The sequence below is a fragment of the Pelodiscus sinensis genome, chromosome 6, assembly GCF_049634645.1.
Source record: "Pelodiscus sinensis isolate JC-2024 chromosome 6, ASM4963464v1, whole genome shotgun sequence".
Lineage (NCBI taxonomy): Eukaryota > Metazoa > Chordata > Testudines > Trionychidae > Pelodiscus > Pelodiscus sinensis.
This window is the reverse complement of record NC_134716.1, coordinates 116683923-116701361: the sequence shown is the minus strand read 5'-3', so window position 1 is coordinate 116701361 and position 17439 is coordinate 116683923. Positions and strand designations below refer to the sequence as shown.

The 17439-nt window shown below is 45.2% G+C and overlaps 1 protein-coding gene across 4 annotated transcripts in view; it reads left to right on the top strand.

Moving 5' to 3' along the window:
• The window catches only part of CTIF (cap binding complex dependent translation initiation factor), a 420270-nt gene that overhangs the window by 95437 nt on the left and 307394 nt on the right, over positions 1 to 17439 (top strand). Inside the window, exon 1 of one of the 4 annotated variants that reach the window (XM_006136745.3) lies at positions 4101 to 4287. The exons of 2 other annotated variants lie outside the window; for them this stretch is intronic. The gene's annotated coding sequence lies outside the window, so the exon portion shown is untranslated. Of the gene's footprint in view, positions 1 to 4100; positions 4288 to 9602; positions 9815 to 17439 lie in introns of those variants that run through there. One more of the 4 variants, XM_014580410.3, reaches the window with a different exon arrangement.

Below are 17439 nucleotides of genomic sequence, written 5' to 3'. Positions count from 1 at the left end.
AGCTGAGGTATGCATAGGATCCTTCTGCCATCTTAGCTGTCGTGGGTTCTGCTTTAAGTCTTGACTCTGCACATACTCATGCAAGTGACTAACTGTCCCAATGAACTCAACAAAACTGCTCATGCCAATAAAGCTACTTGCGTGGCCCATGATTATCAAAATGGGAAGACTACAAAAAGACTCCTAAATCCACATTTAGGCATGTAACTAAGTAGAAGCTGTTGAGACGTTGTCTTTAACTAGGAAAAAAGTTGTATTTGTAACAGCCACCACCACAATCTAGAGTTTACCTCAACTAGATAACACAAGTTAAAAACACACTTGCCTTGTCCACTCTTGGATTTTTATAAACAAAGAGTGGTCCTGTGGCACTTAGGGACTAACAAACATATAGGATCATGAGCTACTTGCAAATCCATTCTTGCATGTCCAGGTAGGTTAAAATGTTCCACTGCAGGTTTACGTGTGTTACCATTCCTGATGTTTGATTTGTAGAGCTGAAGGCTATGAATGCTATTGTAACTCATAACCGTAACAGCTGATTTGGCACTCTGTCCCCCTCTAGTGGCAGCTAGCTGAGGTTCTCAAACTGGGAGTCATGACCCCCTAGGGAGTCACCAGGTTTTTTATGTGATGGTCACAAGCTGTCAGCCTCCACCCTCAAACGCTGCTTTGCCTACAGCATTTAAAATAGTGCTAAATATAAAAAAGGGAGGGTCAAACTCATAGGCTTGCTGTATGAAAGAGGTCACCAATACGAATGTTTGAGAACCACTGAGCTAGAGATTAATGAGTCCATTAGAGTGTTGTCTCAGTGGCATGTGTCTTTTAGCTCATGCTGTAGAGGCTAATGCATTAAGCTACAGAGGTTCCAGGTCTGATCCCAGCTGCTGACAATCACGGTCTGTTGGTGTTCCACTATAGCCGGTATAATGGCCTGTGAATATAGGATCTTGGGTACAGTCATTGTCCACTCCAATGAGCTCCCTCTTAACAAGATAAATGCCAACTCAGTTTTCAACCAAATGATGCTTCTGGTGATGGCTTAATAATTAAACTGATTTTGGACAAAAATATTAAAATCTGAGCAGTTCTTCTTGCCTAAAACACTAAACTAAAAATCCAGAACTAAATTAACAATGACTTCGCCGATTTATAGACACCCTCCGGTGAATCTAAGGTTGTCATGGCAACATGCCTAGGAAAGGCTATGTACAATATGGTCAAAAATAAAGCACAGCAGGGAGAAATCTTTTGAATCCAATTTCACTCTCAAATAAAATTATTATTTTTAAAGGCCAGCTAGATGAGTTCATGTATGGTGTCAATTCTTCCTGAAAGAGACTTTTATGTTTGCTAGCTTTATATATTTATTCAGGTGCATGTTAAAGAGAACTGCAAAGTAAGAAAAGTTTAAAGTGTCTTAAATATAACTAAGAAAGGAACAATCAGATGGTAAACAGTCATCTAGAAAATCAGAGGGAGGGCAGAAAGAGAATGGATTTGAATGCCTAAGAAAACATTTCAAAGCTGTTTAAAGTAGGGCCAAAGAATATGTAAAATTCATCTGAACATCTGAAAAAGCGTAAGTTCTGTTTTTTAATTTAAAATGTTTTGTATATTAATTATTTTAATTATAATTAAATAAAAATAAAGTGACTTTGTTTTAAAACGTTTTAGTTACTATTGCCCAATGTATTATTGTAAGCCAATACTGTTGTTTACATCAGGGTAGTGCATACCAACCCTAGCTGAACGCAGGGCCTGTTTTTATCTAGGCCCTGTTCAAACATATACTAGGAGAGGGCCTTTGCCTCAAAGGGCTTGCTCTCTACAGAGACAAGAGAGGCAGAAGGTGGAAGAAAGGGAGTAGTGTTATGCCATATTTTAAAGATGGGAGATAAAGGTACAAAAAGTTAGGCTGTGACCCAGCTATTGATTCCCTAATGACAGACCCCAATTGAAGTCAAAAGGGTTGTGTTGTGCTGTAACTGTCCCACTTATCAACTGCGTCCCCAATTGGCTGAAAGATGGAATACCATCTCTCCATTGTGCCACAGGACAGGTTATAGTACTGTTACCTATCACACCCATTTTGGGAGGCCAAACCAAGTTCACAATAGGAGGCATAATTGCCAAGGCTACTGCTGGTAGCAATTGAGCAGAGTTGCCAACAGGGGGAAGGGGACTAAAGGGGTTGCTCTGGGGCCCAGTGATTTAAAAGGACCCAAAACTCTGGGCCCTTTACATTACCACTGGACCCCACACAGTGTAGTCCAGACAGTGCTGAGAGCTGGCTGTCCCTAACCCCCACTTCTTCCTGAGGCTCTGCCCCTTCCTTGGGGCCCAGAGCCAAGACTCCGCTCCTGCATATTTTTCAAGGACCAGTGAAGTCTGCTGCCAGCCCTGTACTTGAGCAACTGCAGGCTCCCTACCAGCTGGTAACAACTTTGAGACAGCTCCTCTGCTGAGCTTCTATGACCTCTAGCCATAAGCAGCAGCAGCTGGGGTTGGCTCTCCACTTTCTAACAATGCCTAAAATCACAGGTTTGGTCTACCTATACTCAGCGCTACACCTGAAGGGCAAAGTCGTGAAAGAGGTGCTGGCTTGGCTTTGCCACTGATTTCTTCTGTGACCTTGGGCAGGTCCCTTAGTATCCATGTGTGGCGTAGTGAGGGTGCTGTCTGCTCTGTAACCCGGTGCTCTCCCCACCCCCTGTGCTGTGATGTGAGATTCTCACTGACTCTCCCAAATGTGTATGAACCCAGGCTCAGCCTCCCAGGGAGAGAGACAAAGGGAGGAAGGCAGAGACCAACACCTGGCTGGGGGGCAGGGCCTGGGAGGGAGGCAGTTGGGGTTGGGGAAGCAGGAGGAGAACAGACTAGGGAGGGGCCTAGATTTGAAGGGGACCCGGTCTCCCCCCATCTCAAGGGGGGAGGTTGAGGCCTCCTAGCCCTGGTTACTGTGATCAGATTACATCTATGTTGTGCTTTACCCTGGAGAAGCAATAAACTCCCTCTATTCTACTGGCTGGCGGAGTCTGTTCGTGCCACTACGGGGGTGCAGAAGTTGGGGAGACCTCAACACGCCGTGACACCATGCTGCACCAATCACGGCATGCAAAGTGTTTTTGGAAGTGTTGCGTTCTATACTGTTGTTATTGTATGGAAAAAGTGCTGGCCTTTTAGTAAGATAGTCTCTGCCCGAAAGACTAAAGCAGTCTGTTATAATTATTAGTAATCTCTAAAAACAGTCTTCGTCCCCCAGGACTCTAGGAAAGGTGTATGGGGGGCCCAGTTCTGCACCCTCAGAAAGTATGGGACCTCAGACGAAAGGGGCAGGGCCTGGACAGCCACTCTCAGCACAGCCCGGACTAGGATGCTGCCCCTCCCCTCCCACACACCTCAGACCCAGTGTGGCACTCCAGCAGGGATTTAAAGGGCCCATGACTCCAGCCGCTACCACAGCCACAATAGCAGTGCTGGCAGCCGGGAGCCCCAAACTCCTTTGAATCGCCCGGCCCCAGTGCAACTGCCTCCTTTGACCCCCTTTCTCCCCCCACATCCCAACCCTTTTGGCAGGTCTGCGGCATCCTCAAAGAGTTTACAAGCTATCAAAGTATAAACACTCTTGGAGTGAGATATGAGCGTACAGCACAAAAGCAGTAATACAATATAAGTGATAATTCTGTATACATTACACGTTGCATTACACATTTGCTTGCATGTCTTACAAAGAAAGAAGAAGAGATTAGATCCCAGTCCCAAGAATCCTACAGTTGAAACAGTCCATTTAACTACAGTTTCTCTTGACCAGTGAAGGTTTGTTGCCTTTTGTATATGGATCTTCAGTGCTTTATTTGCCGAGTTTTCAGGAGTGTGTGTGTTGGGGAGGAATGGGAGCCTTAATGCAAGAGAATTTCCTTGTTCCACTTCAAATGGGCTTTGACCTCGAAAGCGATACAAGCCAAACTCTTCCTACCCAGATGGGGAGCAACTCCCATGTCCAGAACCAGAGGATAAAGAGTGGAACTACATTTCCCAGCATGCCGAGCGTGTCCCTTTCTTTTAAAGTCTATACACGTGGGTCTTTAGGAGGAGCTGAGACGTCACATTCCTGCATTCTCTTTGCCTGTGTCAGAGCCGGGTTTTTCTCCTGCTGTGCACTGGGCAGTTAAACCTCCTTCATCAAGGCAGGACTCATGAACCTAAAGGCAGGAATCTGACATCAGGATCCCCTTCCCCCAGCCAGGCCACGCTCTCCCCTAGCCTTGGACGGCCAGCAAGGTAAATCAAGATCATCTCTAGCTGGGGAGTGGTTGGTTTGTATGGGGATTTGCACTTGTGCTTGTTTTGTGTGTGTCTGTGCAGATTGCCAGGAAAAAGCCACCTAATAGCTGGGAACTGTAAAACACACGCACCATTGCAACTGTCTGGGAGCTTGTTTTTTTTCTTCTTTCCATCTGTCTTCCCCGCGCCAGACAAGCTGTTTTTCAGGCTGGGAGCACAGGCGAAAGGGCAGTTCAGTGTTTTGGTGGCAGGGAAGAGCTTAGAGCTGCGGGCTGCAAACCATGTTGTCACTGTCATGTTTGTGTTCCAGGGAGGGGTGTGTTTTCCCTTTGTTGTGAAGCTTCCTTTTGCGGCATTGGGTCGCAGTAGTGGTGGCCAGCGTGCAGCTGGTTGCAATTTGCCGCCCCCCCCCCTCCCCTACGAATTCAAAAGGGCAGACTGGAGGCTTTGTGTCCAGCGCTGTGATTAGTCAGGGTCCTGTTCCCTTGCTTCTTCCTAGGCCACAGCGGCATGTACTTTGCTTTCATTTTTATCCCTCTCCCATGTGATTCTCCCCCCTCCCCCCGCATCCTTGCGTGGATGTGTGTTGATTGCATGTTGTCTAGACCGATCTCCCCCCTTCCCTTCCCCCGCTGTCGGGGAACTCCCATTGCGGGCTGTGGTGGGGTAGGGGAGCATGAATGGTCAATTGGGCTTCCTGGATCTATCAGGACGGGGTGTTTGTGTTGAGGCATCACTCAGAATCCGTCTGGCACTAGACTCGGGGGATGAAGGCACGTAGCTTGAGCGCGGTGAGAGCTGTATTGAAAGAATGCTTAGATAAACGAGCCCCCCCCCCCCACTATAATCGGGAGCAATGTATGGGGGGGAGGGGGGCGATTGTTTCCTATAATACTGTTTGTTCCAGAAGCGTGTCTGATTGATAGAAGCTTGTTGTTGTTGTTTGATGATGCGTCCTCGGGTTCTTGTGTCTCTCTCCTGATATAGGATTTTTTGGGTGTTTTTTTTTTGAGGGGGAGGGGATTGTAACCCTTTCCTCTTTCACTTGCACACAACTGCTTTAGTGTGTGTGTGTGTGTGCCTAGAATTAAGCGACTTCAGATTGTGCTGCAAAGCTCTTCGTTTTTCTCCATTCCATTCGGAGCCTATTCGTATCGTAAAATTAAGCGGCGTGTGAACAGAGCGATCCTCATTGGGCTTTCTCTTGTTACGCGTCTGGCATTATTTAGGAATGAATACATCGAAGTGCTGCCTCATGGAATGTGGGCGCGTTCGCTGGGATTCGGAAGTGGATCCCAATTCGCAGCCGCCGCGTTCCTGGCTCGCCCGCCGGCACACGCAGTGCAATTCTGGCTGCAAGTCTGCCGGCACACGCAGTGCAATTCTGGGTGCGGATTTGGAGCCGCCTCGGTGGCTTTTTGTCAGCCCCTTCCCGCCCCAAGCCCTCTCTCTCGGCCCGGCCCTCGTGTGTTATCCGGGCTAAGCTGTAGGAATTGGAGAAGGGGGGTGAAGCCAGCCAGCCCCTGCTGCACAACTTGCCCCCAGGGTGCTTGCCACCTGCGCCTGGATGAATGAGCTGTCGCCGCCCGAACCGGATTTGGGCGCGGTCCCGGCTGCCTGGGTTCTGGCACTTCTGGGTGGCTGGGGGGACCCCCTGTCTGCCGCCTCCTCCCCGCTCCCCCCTGCCAAGAGCCGGAGACTTGGAGCCTGGGGGGAGCCAAATGCTCAGCAGCCCCGCAAGGGCCCGGGGAAGTGACACAGCAGCTGGCGGCGGCTGCAGTGAGAGGCGAGGCGCGTACAGCTGCACCGCCGGGTCCTGCTCTCTCCTGTCTGCCACCCTCTGTCCCTGCTTCGGAGATGCTCCCGCCCGGCACTGAGTGCCCCTGCGTCCCCCCCGTAGCCCTCGGCTCCCTGCAGGGGGTGGGGGAGGTGCTGCCCGAGGACCCTGGAATGCCTGCGGTGAGATGGGTCCCAACAGCTATAGCCTCCAGGGTGCTGGCTTTGTACGAGGGGGGAGGCTAGATGTGATTTGGGGAAGAAGAATAAAATGTAGCAGGACTCTGCACGTCTCTCCCTACCATCTCACTGCTCTCTGCGCAGGCCTCCAGCTCATTCTCCGCCTTTTAGGGGTGGCGAAGCAGAAGCACAGACAACTGGTGACTTGGCCCAGAGCTCAGAGTGCCCTGGCTCCCAGTCCCATGCTTTCTGTACAAGAACGCCTTTCCTACTGTCTGGGAGAGGCAGGAAAGAAGACCCCTTGGGTTCTCAATGACTTGCACTTTTGGTTGCACTTTGCACAGCATTATTTCCATTTGCACAGATAGGGGCACAGCCTTGGGAGAGGAGTGGAGCCTGCTCTGAGGGGCGATGACCCTTCCCTCCTTATTGCTTCATCCCCTAAAAAGTTTAACCGTGTAACCGATAGCATTTTAATCGGTTACATGGCTAATGTTTTTCTGTTCCTTAGGTCTCTATTCTGTACCTTTCTCTGCTTGACAGACGAGCCAATTAGTAAGGATTTGTTCCCATGTCTCTACTTTCAAACTGAAATCTAGTATCTCTTCAATCTTCTCTGTTAGCTAAATAGATTGAGCTCCTTCAGTCTGGTCCTACAAAGCATTTTTCTAATTCTTTGCTCATTCTCCTGGCTCTCCCCTGAACTCTCTCCAGTTAATCAACATCCTTGTTGAATTAATTTTGGGCACCAGAACTGAGCACAGGACTCCAGGAGCATCACACCAGTGCCAAATTAGGGGGTAAAATAGCCTCTCTACTCCAGATTGCCCAATTTATGCACCCAAGGATCACATTAGCAGTTTAGGCCATAGCATCATCAGTCAAAGAGTTTATGTTCAGATGATTATCCACCCCAGCCCCCAAATCTCTTTGGGTCACTGCTTCCCAGGTAATAAGCCCCCCAGCCTACATTCTTTGTTCCCAAATGCATACATTTACATTTAATCCTTAATACATATTGTTTGCTTGCACCCAATTTGCTGAGCAATCCAGATTGTTTAATCAGTAATCTGTCTTTTTTGTATTGTTTACCACTCGCCCAATTTTTGTGTCATCAGCAACTTTATCAGTGATTAATTTGTTTTCTTACAGATCATTAATAAAGCTATTCAGTAGCGTAGGATCCCACAGGAAACAGACCCACTCAATGATGATTCCTTTTTACAGTTACATTTTGAGACCTATCAGTTAGTTTTTAATCCATGTAATGTGTGTGATGTTAATTTTATATCATTCCAGTTTTTTATTCAAAATATCATGCAGCATTGGATCAAATGCCTAAAGAAGTATAAATATATTATGTCTATTATTTTTATTAACCAAACATATAATCTCATAGAAAAAAGGTATCAGGTTAATTTGATGATCTGTCTTCTATAAACCCATGTTGATTTACATTAATGATTTTATCCCCCGTTAGTCCCTTGTTAAGTGCTCCATTATCTTGCCTTCTATCAATGTAAGGCTAACAGGCCTATCATAACGTAGGTTATCCTGTTTTCACTTTTTAAACGTTGGCACAACATTAGCTTTCTTCCAGCTTTCTGGAGATTGCTCAGTGCCTCAAGATGAATTGGAAAATCAACATTATGACTACGTTTACATTTCAACGCTATTTTAGGATACCGGAGTATCCTGAAATAGCTATCCCACATCTTCATGGCAATCCCGTTATTTCGAAATATAACGGGTTCGCTATTCCAACATCCCTGAAACTCCTCGTGGAATGAGGTTAAGGGGCATTTCGGAATAGTGGATTGTTTTGAAATTTGATGCTGTTTAGACAATGCCAAATTATGAAATAAGCTATTTTGAAATAAGATCGAAATAAGTTATGCAGTGTAGACATTTGTAGGCGAACCAGGAAGATCCTAATCCAGTTCTCTTAAAGCTCTTGGATGCGCATTATCTGGCCCTGCTCATATTAAAGTGTCTTATTTTAGTATCTTCTGTTTACATCCTCTAGAGCAGTGGTGCGCAACCTTTTTTCATTCGCGACCCCCATTGGTTGAGCAAAAAAAAGAAAAGAAAGCAGCTCCTTTAATTGTCGTGCTGCTCTCCTGCCACTCCCCCACCTCCACCTCGTGTACATCAGGCCCTGAGCTGGGAAGCCAGGAAAAATGGCCGGCTGGATCCGAGCACTGCGACCCTCCCAGGAAGGCAGCTGCAACCGACCCATGGGTTGTGCATCACTGTTCTAGAGACACAAGTGGAATGGAAAAAGAGTTCTGACTATATGATGGGACTTTATCATCTGTTTCCCCCCCCCCCCCCCCAATACAAGACAGAAATATCTATTGACTACATCTGCCTTTTCTGCATTATCTACTATATATTTGAGAGAGAGAGTCTGTGAGAGAGCGACTCTGTCTGTTCCAGTGAGAGTTAGGACCACCAAATTTGGTATATAGCTTCCTCTTACCATAACTTAAAGCAAGGTAAGTGTTTGATTGGAACAGCTTCCCATTCATAAGGGAATGCATAAAACCATGCAGAAAAGAAACAGAGTCACCAGGCAGGTGAAGGATGTTGGCTGGGGTGCCCTCAATCCCGAGCCTCCCTGCCCCCCAGCATCCCATAGGGAGGGTGGGGATCTGCAGCTCCTCCCCCCCTTCGTATTGCTGGCTGTTCCCCTTTGTGAGGCAGCAAGGGGAAAGTGCCGTTTGCTCCATTCCTCAATCTGTCTGAGGACAATGAACCTAGACCTGCCCTAGCCAGGGGTCATGCACCCCTCTGCTGGCCGTGCTTGCTGAAACTGCTCACCTGGTCCCAACCTGCTGCTGTGAGAGATGGCTGGGGTAGTCCCCTCTTCCCATGACAGCCTGCATACCCTGCCTGCCCCACCCCGGAGCAATGGTTTAAGTGGAAAAAAAACAAAAATGATTGAGTTAAGGATCTGAGCAACACCATGTAAATCTTCCAGTTATTGATAATTCTAACATTTTCATCTAGCAATGGGCCAGTACTATTGTCAGAATTCTTTTTGTTTGTAATATAATGCCAAAACTTCTTATTATCTTTAAGTTTGCTAGTCATACAGTTTTTTTCTTATGTACCTTAGGGTATGTCTACACTACCCCCCTAGTTCGAACTAGGGGGGGTAATGTAGTCATACGGAGTTGCAAATGAAGCCCGGGATTGCAAATGAAGCAAATGAGGCACGGGGTCCGAACTAGCCGGCATTTAAAAATGGCTCCGGCCGGCTTTATGCAAATGAAGCCCGGGAAATTCAAATCCCGGGCCTCATTTGCAACTCTGTATGACTACATTACCCCCCCTAGTTCGAACTAGGGGGGTAGAGTAGACATACCCTTAGCTCCTTTTCTCAATTTTCTGCAATTGTTGACTTCTGATTTGTGTTCGTTACTATCAGCTTCCCTTTTCTTCCATTTGTTATGCTTGTTTTTTATTTTTTACAGATATGTTCACTTCCCTTCTAAACCAGTTGATTTTTTAATCAGCATAGCCTTCTTCCTCATTTGTGGAATTGTGGCTTTATAGGCATCTGGTAAGGTGTTCTTAAATTATTTCCAAATATAATTAACATGTTTCTGATTAAATTTTTCCTCCCAGCTGTTGTGGTGCATAACTGTTTCAGTTTTGTAAAATTGCCACTATCGAAACACAAAGTGAGTATATATTATTACATATCACTAGTCTGAACTTTAATCTGTTTGGACATTACAAGGCTGTGTCCTCACTGGCATGAATTTCCGGAAATGCTTAAAACGGAATACTATTCTGTTTTCAGTTTTTCCGGAAAAGGAGCGTCTACATTGGCAGTCTGCTTTTCCGGAAAAGCCCTTTTTCCGGAAAAGCGTCTGTGGCCGGAAACAGTGTTCCGGAATAAGGACTTATGCCTGAGCGGGAGCAGAATAGTTTTTCTGGAATAGCGGCTGATTTTGTACAGTAGAGAGTCGTTGCTTTTCCAGAAATGCAAGGGCCAGTGTAGACTGCTCGCAGCTTATTCCGGAAAAGTGGCTGATTTTCCAGAATAAGTGGCCCAGTGTAGACACAGCCCAAATGTGAGCAAGTCATGATCACTTGTACCTACACTACCATTAAATTTTAGTTCTGTGATCAATTCCTTTTTATCTGTTAACACAAGGTCTTGAGTAGAATTCCCCCATGTTGGCAGCTACATTTTTTTATTTAGGAAATTGTCATCTATAAAGTTTAGATATTTCATGGATATTTTTGTACTGGCAGCATGAGACCTCCAGTATATATTGCTCAATTTAAAGTCCCCCATGATCACACACTTTTTCCCTACACATCACAGATAGGTGCCTAAGGAAGTTGGTTATTTTATACTCTAGTGTGATTTGGGCTGTAGCAGACACCAAATAATATTCCATCTTTTGCTTTATCTGTTAGGACATGGATCCATAAGCATTCAGGATCTTTTTTTCCCCTGAGAACAAGGTAATGCAATTTTTGACATACAGGGGAACTCTCCCTTCCCTTTTGCCCACTTGAGCCTTTTTGAATAGGTTATAGGTAAGGCCCAACTTAATTCACGGTCCATTTTTGTAAATGTCACCATCATAGCACATTAAAAATCTTGGATTTCACAGTTCCAAATATTTTAATGGTAAATTTCACAGTGTGGTTGTACATCACGAATAGGTATTTCAAAATATAAATACATAAAACCCGTAAGTCAGTAGGTCTCAAGATTGGGATCCTGACCTAAAAGGGTGTCACAAGGCTATTGTGGAGGTGGGGACTGCGGCGTTGCCCACCCCCTACTTCTGTGCTGCCTTTGTAACTGGGCAGCCGGAAAGTTGTGGTTGCTGGTTGGGAGGCCAGTTTTGAAGGCAGCAGCAGCAGCAACAGCAGGTTAGATGATTTGGTGGTTCCTTCTGGTCTTAAAAACTGTGGTGTGTCTTGGGAGGTGTTACTGAGTAGCTGCATTGACTATGTCACTTACATCAGCTGAGACTGTCTCTGAGTGCTAGGAAAGAGCCTACGTGAGCTGAAGCGATGAGTCCTGTGGCATCTTATAGACTAACAGATTTATTGGAGCATAAGCTTTCGTGGGCAAAGACCCACTTCGTCAGATGCATGAAGTGAGTCTTTGCTCACGAAAGCTTATGCTCTAATAAATCTGTTAGGCTACGTCTAGACTGGCATGATTTTCCGTAAATGCTTTTCACTGAAAAATTTTCTGTGAAAAGCATTTGTGGAAAAGAGTGTCTAGATTGGCACGGACGCTTTTCCGCAAAAGCACTTTTTGCAGAAAAGCATCTGTGCCAATCTAGACGCGGTTTTGCGCAAGAAAGCCCCGATCGCCATTTTCGCAATTGGGGCTTTTTTGCATAAAACAAATCTGAGCTGTCTACACTGGCCCTTTTGTGCAAAAGCTTTTGCGCAAAAGGACTTTTGCCCGAATGGGAGCAGCATAGTATTTCTGCAAGAAGCACTGATTTCTTACATGAGTTCGTCAGTGTTCTTGCGGAAATTTAAGTGGCCAGTGTAGACAGCTGGCAAGTTTTTCCGCAAAAGCAACTGTTTTTGCGGAAAAACTTGCCAGTCTAGACACAGCCTTAGTCTATAAAGTGCCACAGGATTCCTCATCACTTTTGCAGATTCAGACTAACATGGCTACCCCTCTGATACTTGACTACATAGGCTGAGGGATTCTTGAATGATGTATTGGGTTGATTTCAGCTCTGGCTGTGATTTTAGGCATCTTCAAATAGTTTTAACATGTCATCTAAAACAAATTAGTGTGTTTTTAACCTCCCCTCCCCCCCAAGGACTGTGAAAGGTTCCATCCGGATCCAAAATCTCAGCTGTGGAGACCCAGAAGCAGAAGCCATGAACTGAATTTCATATCCCCAGGCCCTCTGTAGAACTTGTGTAGAGAGGTCTGATCATGCGGCACTTGACTGAAGTACTAATATGGTGTGTGCGTTAGGGAATGAACTCAGCTTGTGTTTGTATTTAAAACTCTACGTTGGAATGCAAGCTCCCATGGGCCAGCATTGGCTCTGCTTGGACCATGCACGGATATATGGCTAAGGTCAGAATTCAGTAAGGCCTCTGTGAGAGCAGTTAAATACACAGCTATTGCACCTGAAACTGCAGTTTATTTGATAAGAAGGGTTGGGCTGGTCACTAATTGGATGGGAATCTTGTAGGGAATTTCCAAGTTGTTGCACAAAGTGGTGAGCAGAGCTTGACAATGTACCAGGTAGTAGCTATAGCCGAAGATTGATACCAAGTATGGAGTGGGACAGCAGTAAGGTACTAAGTCCCGCTGCCAGTTGCAGTAAGGTGGCTGGCTTCCTAGCAAGATGCTGTTCTGTGATCTTGTTGCACTCTGTCTTGCTGTCTGTTCCTCAGCTCACACTGCTGGAAGGGAAAAACAAGCTCTTTTCCTTGCGCTCTCTCTTTCTATGGCTATGTCTAGACTGCAAGCCTCTTTCGAAAGAGAGCGTCTAGACTGCACGCGGAACTTTCGAAAAAGCGGCTTGCTTTTTCGAAAGAAAGCACCCAGTGAGTCTGGATGCTCTCTTTCGAAGAAGCCCTATTTACATTCAAGAACGCCTTCTTTCGAAAGAGGAACTTTCGAAAGAAGGCGTTCTTCCTCGTGCAATGAGGTTTACCGCCGTCGAAAGAAAAGCCGCGTTCTTTTGATTTAATTTCGAAAGAACGCGGCTGCAGTCTAGACGCAGGTGAAGTTTTTTCGAAAAAAGGCTACTTTTTTCCAATGGAGCAGCCTCTGTCTGCGGTGAGTCTGATTACAGAGCCAGCAGGGGGCTCCCCGTGAGTGGAGTTGGGAGCACACTGGCTGCCAGCCTTGCCCCTGGGGCATCAAATAACCGTGGAACCACTGAATTCTTTAGTAGTTACACAATTATTAAAATAACCACTTTCTAACATCCCTAGTTTTTGGGGAGGAGTGTTTCCGTTACCATTACCTTCTTCCATCCTTCTGGCTGCTGCATGGGCAAGTCTCCACTAATCTAACTTTCTCCTCCAGTCTCTAATTTTGGGTGCCCTTCCCTTGTAACTCCAGTACCTGCCCTTGCTCTCTGCCTTCCTAAGCAGGAGCAAAGTGAAGTTGACACGACTGACTGTCGGTCTTGCCGACTAGCTATCCTACTGTAGATTCAGGTATGTTTAAAGTCCAGTAATGAAGGACTGAAGTACATTATGAAACACAAGACAGGACTATGTAGCACTTTAAAGACTAACAAGATGGTTTATTAGGTGATGAGCTTTCGTGGGCCAGACCCACTTCCTCAGATCAAATTGTAGGTCTGGCCCACGAAAGCTCATCACCTAATAAACCATCTTGTTAGTCTTTAAAGTGCTACATAGTCCTGTCTTTTGTTTCAGCTAGACCAGACTAACACGGCTACATCTCTATTACTGAAGTACATTATCTTTTTTTTTCTGCTAAGCTGATCCGCAGTGAAATGATTAGCAATATTGATATTTATGCATGCTCATTAGGTTTCAAAATCAATAATGAATTAAAATGAAGTGTGTGTGTTGGGGGTAGTTTACACCCCACAATACAGCCTCAGTTACGTTGGGAAGGTTATTTTGGAAATTGTGAAAGCTGGGAATTTAATGTGTAATAAAACATCAGAGTTTGGTTTCTGTGTAAACTCATGGCCCAAGCATCTTACTTGAGAAACATTTTCTCAACAACAGTAAATGAATGTAATCTTGCAAACCTTGTCATTGATGAGTAGGGGGTGCTCTGTCTGATAGTGTGAGAGGCTGTGCTGTTGAGGAGTGCAGTCATCTAGGTAAAACTGAGGTCCTGTCCATTTTTGGTGGTTACTCCTGCAAGAACTATAATTCGTGAGAGTGTTTTAACCTAGGAATCAGTTCCACTTTGGATAATTGAAATCTACCTCTCAACTCCTCCTGCAGTTTCTGTGGAATTCTTCTCCTCTTCTTTTAAAGGGACCCTGTTAATCTGATTTTTTTTAAGTGCTTTAATTCAGCATGTCCTGAGTGTTTTTTTTTTTAAATACATTCTCTGAAATAAGATACCAAGAGCTTTTTTCTCCCTTGTTGATGTTTATAAGTGGTTTCCCAGCAAGGAGTAAACTGACTATGCAAGGGAAACAGCAAACTTGTCTATACACAGAGTAAATATATTAGAATATAGGATTTTCCATTGTTTTCTTTCAAATATGTTAATCTTTGATGGGACATGTAACTATTGGAGGCAAGTTACTTTTCCAGACAGAAAACTAATTCCTTCCCACCACTCCAAATTGATAATATTTCAACTGCCACGTAGTGCTGTCCAGCGGTGCCTGCATTTCATTGGTAGGAGAAGCAGTCCTCATCTGATTTACGGGGGTATTGAGAGCCTTGGGTAGTTAGCATGCGTAGAGAGCTTTGAGATACTCCATTGAAATGCTCTATAGAAGTGCACTGCATTGTCCTCTGTTTTGAACATGATTGCAATATCTCATTCATATAATCAGTAGGGATATCATAGTGTGGTCGAATACCCCATTAACCGATAAACCTGGACTTATTGGTTAATCCAATTGACTACACGCATCTCCCCCCTTGCTGCTTCTGTATCATGGGGGGGAGGGGAGGCGGGAACTGGTATATGTGGGAAGCCAGCTCCATGCACATATCGGCTCATGCAAGCAGCTTGCCCCTCCAGGCAAGTTGATTTTAAGGCGTGCAACTCCAGCTACGCATTTTGCCTTACCTTAAACTGAGTCATGGTGGCATCCACACAGTGGAAGGCTGATGGGAGCACATGCTCCTGTCAGCTTCCCTTACTCCACACAGAATGAGAAGTGCCAGATGCCACTGGGGACTGCCCTCAGTGTTTGATTTACAAGTCTACGTGAGCGTCGATCTTCTCCTTAGCATAGACAGGCCCTGCAGTTGGTAAGGACTATATTCTTGCTAATCAGATGGAGAAACTGGGGATTTACAAGTTGTCTTGCATGGCCAGGGCAGAACTGGGAGTAGAGCTACACTCCAGCAGTCCTAGCTTAGAGTTCTGCAACCATGAAAAGCAGCATACAACTGAAATGTGTTTGTTTTTCTCATTCTCTGCTTTCCCTCTCACACGTCACTAGACATTTCCACATTAGATTCCTCTCAGTCTAAATATTGCATGTATGTGGCATGGAAAGCTTAGTGACTGCAGGAGTCCAAGTTTCCCAAGCAAATACAGAAAATTCATAAAGAAGTGTGTGGTTTGACATCAGCTTTCATAATCACATCCCTGTGTAAGTTGTGGCCATTGCTGATTGTAACTTTTAACAGTATTTGAACTATAAAACACCAGTGGAGCTCATTGGGTTGGTTTTGTATGAAGCATTTTCAGCGAGACTTCACCACTATGCCACTTGTGCAAGGGCTCATCTTGTATGAGTAAGCACTTGATTACTAATTGCATGGGCCAGGTCTATTGAGTGAAATGGTCTCTGTGTATGAAAAAGCAATTGCTTCTCTCTGTGGGGCTGTGTCTACACTGGCATGAATTTCCGGAAATGCTTAAAACGGAATACTATTCCGTTTTCAGTTTTTCCGGAAAAGGAGCGTCTACATTGGCAGGCTGCTTTTCCGGAAAAGCCCTTTTTCTGGAAAAGCGTCTGTGGCCAATGTAGACGTGCTTTTCCGGAAAAGAGCCCCGATCGTCATTTTCACGATCAGGGCTTTTTTCCGGAAAAGACTACTGGGCTGTCTACACTGGCCCTTTTCTGGAACAGTGTTCCGGAATAAGGACTTATGCCCGAGCGGGAGCAGAATAGTTTTTCCAGAATAGCGGCTGATTTTGTACAGTAGAGCATCGTTGCTTTTCCAGAAATTCAAGGGCCAGTGTAGACAGCTCGCAGCTTATTCCAGAAAAGCGGCTGATTTTCTGGAATAAGTGGCCAAGTGTAGACACAGCCTGGGTGTTTACATTTCCTGCTTTCCTGTGCACTTTCTGCATCTAACATGCTTGCATTAAGGATGTTAACACATAGGTAATTTGCTAATTGTTTAGTCGATACAGTTTGACTACATGATTAATCAATAAGGGAAGGTGCTCACTACCCCTGGTGGGGCTCTGCAGTTGAAATGTCGTAGGAACTGGGAGTGTAGACAGCCTGGCTCCTACTACATTTAAAATACAGAGATGCAGAGGGTATAGCTCCCAAAGCCAGCGTAAGCCGGGACTGAGCAGTGCCGGCTTGCGCTGGCTACGGGTCTGCTGCGGCTCTGCATTTTAAATGTAGTAAGAGCCACCCAGGTACTTGAGTAGCCGCTTACATCCCTAGCCTGCATGTGCAAGTATGCAGGCAGTAGTCCACTTTCAAAGCCAAACCGGCGATGTGCACATTCTTACTAAATGTCGTGTTTAGAGATGTTCTTTCACTAATAAGCAGGTGGCAGTTTGGGCAGGTACATATGAAAATTGAAAGCAGACTTGACTGGTAGCAGAATTCCAGTCTTAGAGGGATGTAGCCAATGTCATTTTGTCTTCCAAAAATTATTAATTGTATGTAGCTCATACATAAAGCATATAATGTTTCCCCACCAACCTAACACATTTTACTAAGGAATGTATCGTTAGTCCCATTTTGCAGTTTAGGAAACTGAGGCACAGAAGTGGAGTGTCTTGCCCAGAGTGATGCAGCAGGTTGGTGAGAGAGCAGAGACTAGAACCCAGGTCTCTTAACTCCCGTCCTGGAGTTCTTATGGTAGAAGTTGTGCTTTTGTGACAGATCAGTGCTATTGAATGACACCTGCTGGATTTGGGGACTGTAACTTGATCAGCCTTGCAAAACTTCTACTCCCCTGCTCATCTGCAGTGAATAGTGGACATCTGTTTATAACCAGATGACGTGTTTTGTCTCATTTTAATCCTCAAGGTGTGTGTTGCTTTATACCTAGGTTAGTTACTTTCCTGGCAGTTTTAGAAGGTTGCTTTGAATGCCCAGCTTGTAATAATTTGCCTTTTCTATGAATACACACTTTTAAGAGCTGGTTTGAAGGGAGATCTTGTGTCATGAAAAGGTAGTTTTTGTTTTTTATTTTTAAGGCTTTTATGATGATTTTGCCATGACTTTTTTCTCTTTTCTCTTATGTTCCTCTTTATTATTGAGATTCCTTGTAGTCAATGCTGAAAAAGGAACAAGTAGT